This window comes from Pteropus vampyrus, unplaced genomic scaffold (genome assembly GCF_000151845.1).
Source record: "Pteropus vampyrus isolate Shadow unplaced genomic scaffold, Pvam_2.0 Scaffold20, whole genome shotgun sequence".
Taxonomy (NCBI): Eukaryota; Metazoa; Chordata; class Mammalia; order Chiroptera; family Pteropodidae; genus Pteropus; species Pteropus vampyrus.
Window position 1 is genome coordinate 6,634,903 of NW_011888801.1, and position 6,568 is coordinate 6,641,470.

Sequence of the window (6,568 nt, forward strand, 5' to 3'; positions counted from 1 at the left end):
CCAGGGATGCCTGGCCCCTGGCTACAGAGGGCTTGTCAGGATAGGAAGAGGATGAGAGGGATGTGAATTCTACAAAGACTCAATCCCAAAAAAGAGTGAGGCTGTGAAGACCTTATCAGGAGGTCTTATGAAAGAATAATAATCTTAGAACCGTTGGAAAGAGTACATTGAAAAGTGTAATGAGAATGGACTTGGTCACCTTATATTAAAGAGTTTTATAAAATTAACGTAATTACAATAATGTATGACTGACACGAGAATAGACAGAATGATGTAAAAGCTACCGAAAACAAGCCCAAGTATGTATATATGCAAGATAAAAATAGGTTACCGAGATTATAGGGAAACAATGAATTGTTCACTTAATAATGCTCAGTTAAATGGTTAAATATTTAGAAGAAAAAGAAAATCCGATTCTTTTAGTTACATATACAATTCAAAATCAGAAGAAAATATAAGTAGTCTTGGAGAGGAGAAAAGCTATCTAAGAATGATATCTGAGAAGAAAACCCAAAACAATAATATCGATACATTTGACTATGCAAAAAATACATAAAACTTTTCTATCAAAAAGTAAAACGACATAATATTAAAATGCTGATTTATTTGCAAAGTATGTAACAGATAAATCAATAAGGAAATGATGAATAAGTAGAAAAAATGGGATAAGAATGAGAAGAGAAAATTCATAAAAGAAGGAATCCTGATGGCAATAGTATTGAGACATTAAAAATGTACATTCTTAACAGAAATTAAAGAAACTCAAAGAGCAATAAATATCCAAAAATCTATGGACTAGAGTTAAAGCTATACTCAAAAGGAAATATACTTTACTTTCATTAAAAATTAAAAAAATAAAAACATGAACATCGAGTATGGTGTTAAGCTATCTCTGATATATCCAACCTCCATCTCAGACTCAGTGGGTGCTTCCACCTCTGGATGCCTCAGATCCCTTTCACATAGTAAATCCAAAATGCACACCACCTTTTCTGATTCCTGCCCTTGGAGTGTTTAGGGACCAGACCTCATGAGTGTAAGGGGAGGTGATCACTCAGGAACTGCTCTCAGACAGAGCACAGGAAAGGGTCAGTAAAGGTAGGCAAAGTTTGCTCTCTAGAGGATGTACTTGCTGGGGGAAAGGGTCACACGTGCAGCATTCCATATGTGATCTTGTAGTACTTTTGTGATTGACAAGGCCACAGGTTCTTATGTGAATAGGAAGCTGGACTTGTTAGAAGAACCAGGCAAGGTGAGACAATGAGTTATTTTATACACATTATCTCAGATACTCTGGTAATAACTGCAGGGTTAAAATGGCTTCCAGGGTGTCATCCCTGGAAGGAGAAATCTTGGGGCTTGATTCTGATTGGATTTCAGAGAGATACCCCAAAAATCTACAGAGGGAGCCCAGGGAGATACCCACACATCCAGCCTCCACAGGCCTAGTCCTGTCCTTGAGGAGATTCTGAAATTGTCCTGGACACAGAGAACTGAGACAGGCAGACAAGGAGGAGCATGGAGGTAGAACATGGGTCCTGCCCTGAAGAGCTCACAGTGAAGGTTTGGAAATAAGACAGACACACAGACAAAGTGCAGAGAATTCTACCAGTACCAGGACTTGCTGGATAGTGAGGGCTGTCCGGTCACCCAGCAGACACATGAGTCTGGATCTGACCCTACAGGGTAGGGGAATTTAGAAAAGGTATTCCAAATGGGTGCAGCAACCAAAGCTGAAGAAGAGAGGAGAAAAGTAGAAACATCTGAAGTTGCAGACAAGAGGATTGTGGAACCCCCAGCACTTACCTGGTACCCCACGAGTCTGAGTTTTCAAGCCTCGTCTTACAGACAACCAGCAGAGGGCAGCATAAGGCTATGGCTCTTGTTGCACAACTAAACCTAATTACCTGAGAATGGAGGCTGTGCCCAGAGCCATATTCCAAAATAAGCCTGCCTGCTTCTCTCTTGGATCCAGCTTGGAGCTGAGTCAAGCTCCAGAGAAAAGAGTCAGATTACACATTTTGTAGGGGACAGCAATTCATTTATTTGCTCATTCATTTATTCATTCAACAGTTATTGAGTGTGATATAGTTCCCAGTCCTTTTCTAGGCTCTGGGACTGCAGGGGTGAATAACAGTCTTGCCATACAAATCACATCAACATCAAGAACAAATGGCATTTACTGCAGGCCGATGCTATCCTAAATGTCTTATTTGTATCAGTCCATTTATTCTTCACAACAGCCCTGTGATATGGGCACTGTTAGTATCCCAATTTTACCAAGAAAGAAACTAAAGCACAGAGTATATGCGACTTGCTCCACATTTGACTTGTCAGCATTCGAAGAATTTAGCCCAATCTGGCTCTAGAGTCCTCTTAATGACTTTGCTACACTGACAGAACTTAAGCAAGTAAATGGTAAAGATGATTTCAGATGACTATAATTGCTAATAAGAAAATAAAACAGAGTGTTGTAGTGGTGACTGGGGTTGATGCTGTGACTGCTGAGGTGATGTGAAATGTGGCGTCGCCCCAGAAGCCTGGGGGAGGACGGGGGTATTGCGTGCCGTCCCTCGGTTCTTCCTTGCCAGCGCAGCAAAGAATTACAGGTCAGCGAGATTTAGAAAAAGTTAAGATTTATTGAAAATACATTTTAGAAGGAGACAGATCACACTAAGGAAGGCTGCAGCCCTGTGGGATTTGGGAGGTGAAGAGATAAGACAGAATATGCCACAAGGGAGGAGTGGGTTTTCCGCAAGGAGATGCAGAAGTGAGAAAGTCTGTTTATATTCAGGCCATGATGGGAGGTCCTAGATGATTAATATGTGAGGTCACCTTGACTGACAGCTGGCTGCTATATAACACTTTGCCTACTGCGCATGAGCTTACCTGGAATTCAGTCTGTTATACTTAGATTCATGAACTTTTGGGCATCTATATATATTATAATGATGGTATAATGAGCCTGAAGTTATGGGTAGGTTAGGGTAGTACTTTCTGCATAAGTACTGTTTAGTGGCTGGTTTAGCCAGCAGCTTTTATGGCCTTTGTGCTCTAGGATTTGGGGTAATTTATAACCCTAAAAAGGAGATATTTCTGGGAGGTCTTTAAGGAAGGTCTTCAGGGGGAGTTTCTGTGGTTACAGAGCTGGACCTTCACTCCTGTCCTCATGCTTGACTAACTACCTAACAGGGCACCCTTAGATTGAGTGGTCAGGTAAAGACTTTGGAGGGAGGAAAATGGTGACATATGAGCCAAGACCTGGCAGGGGAAGGGGATTACGTTATCACCCACATAATCTCTGTTGAGACCCAGGAGTTCCAGCACACAGCTCAGAGCCACTTGCGGACCCTTTTATCCATGACCAAACATCCACACATCTCACACAGAGCCCGTGGAACCACCCAAAACCAATGCTCCTCAGTGAGGGGTGTGTAGACACAGGCTGGAGGGAAGAAAGGGGTGGAGCCCCCTGACACTAGGATGCTGGGAATTTCAAGCACTGGGTCTATACGGAAACTCACACACTCACCCATGCACAAAGACCCCCAAATCCATGTACACACAATTCCAGAATCTCCCCCTGCTGATGCTGGAAGGGTTGGGAAGGGAGAGAAAGCCTGGGGCTTGATTGTGATTGGAATCTCACCTTCCCAGTGCCTCACCTTCTCTGGCACATTCCAGAGCTGTTTCAGGCCTAATCCCACTGCCTAAAGTTATAGGAGGCAGTAAGACCCTGGAAATACAAAGGAAAGAATTTGGGTCAGCAGTCGCTTTTACTAGTGGGACATTGATCACTTGAAAGAAATTATTTGGGGTCTGACACTATAGAATTAAGCAGGACCCCTTTCATCTCCTGAAGGGCCTACAAGGGTAGAGAAGCCCTGGCTTCCTGGCTTAAGAACCTTTCTGCGAAGGTGAGAGGCAGGCAGAAAGGAGCAATGGCGACTGTATTACTTGGAGCAATGGTTTCCAAAACTGGCCAATCATCCGGATCACCTAAGGGCCTTACAAAGATGACATATTTCTAAGATTTTGGTGCACTGGGTCCAGAGTGGAACCCAAATCCTATGATTTTGTCAAGCCTTCCAGCAAATTCTGCTGGTCACTACTCTGAAGAGCCACATGAGGTGGCACAAGCACTCTGCTTGCCAGAACAGGGCAGACTGGACCTCGGATTGGCGGTGCTAGCTTAACCCAAGATGTTTGTTTAGCTAATAAATGGTCACTTGCATCCCGCTTCTATTGAGCGTGACACCTGTATTGGCCCAGACAAACCAGTGGTCCATAGTTGGAGACACTGTCTCCTCTGCACACAGGTTGCCCCCAGGGTTGGAAGCACAACTTCCCAGATGGACTTCCTCCCTGAGTTCTTCCTCTCTTCCCAGCACTCCTTCAGCCACTCTGGGTTACTAGGACAACATCACTTTACAAAGTCAACTTCTCGACATCTCTAGCCCAGGTCCCATGATAACAACATTCGATCCTTTTCTGGTAAATGAAAAAAAAAAAAAAATCCCTGATTCCTGGTAAGTTCCAAAGCATAAATCAGTTACACAATTGTGAGCAAACAACCTTCCAAGTCAATGGCTCTCTGTCATGCACATATACACAGTCCAGAATCTGACCATGACCCCTGGTGCTAGTCGATCTCTGACAGCCACAGAGGAGGGAGGCAGGCTTGTCTCTGGCAGGAAGAAGTTTTGAGGGATGAGAATGTTAGGCATTAGCTGGTACTCCAAGCCCCTATTCTCTGCCTTGGGCAAGGTTAAAAGTGCAGAGCTGTAGGACTCCAAAGGAAAATTATCCTGCAAGAATGAGGCCCTGCAATTCCAGGATGTAGAACCCAGGCCAGAGCCTGGGCATTGAATGCTGCGAGCTTTAGTAGCTGTGTTCGCTCTGGCAAAGGAAACAAATCACATTGACTGTGTCTATACTCCCACAGGAGACTGTTGACTTACAGACATAATTTATTTTATTTTAGTTTAGTTTAGTTTAAAACAAAATTTATTTATTTATTTTAATTCTTTAATGTCACCACATATTTGACCCCTTTACCCCATCTACCTCCGCCGCCCTGATATTTTCCATGTCCATGAGCCTCTGTTTGTCCTGTTCGTTTGTTGCCTTTAGGTTTATATCCCACATAGAAATGATATCATGTGGTTTTCAACTTTTTCTGTCTGGCTTATTTCGCTTAGCATGATTATCTTGAGGTCTATCCATGTTGATGCAAATGGCAGTATTTCACCTGTTCTTATCACTGAGTAATATTCCATTGTATATATGTACCACAGCTTCTTTAGCCAATCATCTATCGTAGGACACTTCGGTTGCTTCCATATCCTGGCCACTGTAAATAATTCTGCTATGAAGATTGATGTGCAAATATCTTTTTGGATATGTTTTCAAGTCTTTAGGGAAAATACGTAGTAGAAGGATTGCTGGCTCATATGGTGGATCAATTCTTAGTTTTTTGAGGAACCTCTATACTGTTTTCTATAGTGGCTGTACCAATTTGCAGTCCCACCAGCAGTGTATGAGGGTTCCTTTTTCTCTGCATCCTCTCCAACACTTGTTATTACTTGTCCTGTTGATAACAGCTATTCTAAAGGATGTGAGGTGGTTTCTCATTGTGGTTTTGATTTGCATTTTCCTAATAGCTAGCGATGTTGAGCATCTTTTCATATGTTTGTTGGCCATTTGTATGTTCTTGGGAGAAGTGTCTGTTCAGGTTCTCTGCCCATTTTTTGATTGGATCTTTTTGTTGTTGTTATTGAGGTGTATGAGTTCTTTGTATATTTTGGATATTAGGCCCTTATCGGAGGTGTTGCTTGCAAATATATTTTCCCATTCGGATGGTTGTCTCTTATCCTTGTAGATGGTTACTTTTGCTGTGCAGAAGCTTTTTAATTTGATGTAGTTCCATTTATTTATTTTTGCTTTTACTTCCCTTGCCTTTGAGGTCAAATTCATAAAATCCTCTTTAAGTCCAAGGTCCATGAGTTTAGTTCCTATGTTTTCTTCTATGTGTTTTATTGTTTCAGGTCTTATATTCAGGTCTTTAATTCATTCTGAGTTAATTTTGGTATGTGGTGATAGACAACAGTCTAGTTTCATTCTTTTGCAGGTGGCTTTCCAGTTTTCCCAGCACTACTTATTGAAGAGGCTTTCCTTTCTCCACTGTATGTTTTTGGCTGTTTTGTCGAAAATTATTTGCCCATATAAATATAGGCTGTTTTGTCGAAAATTATTTGCCCATATAAATATAGGTTCATTCTCTCAATTCTGTTCCACTGGTCCATGTGTCTGTTTTTCTGCCAAAACCATGTCATTTTGATTATTGTCGCTTTGTAGTATAATTTAAAGTCAGGCAGAGTGATGCCTCCGGTCTTGTTCTTTTTTCTCAGAATGGTTTTGGTGATTCGGGGTCTTTTGTGCTTCTATATAAATCTGATATTTTTTTGTTCTATTTCTTTAAAAAATGCCAATGGGATTTTGATGGGGATTGCATTAAATATGTATAATGCTTTAGATAATAAGGTCATTTTAACTATGTTGATTCTTC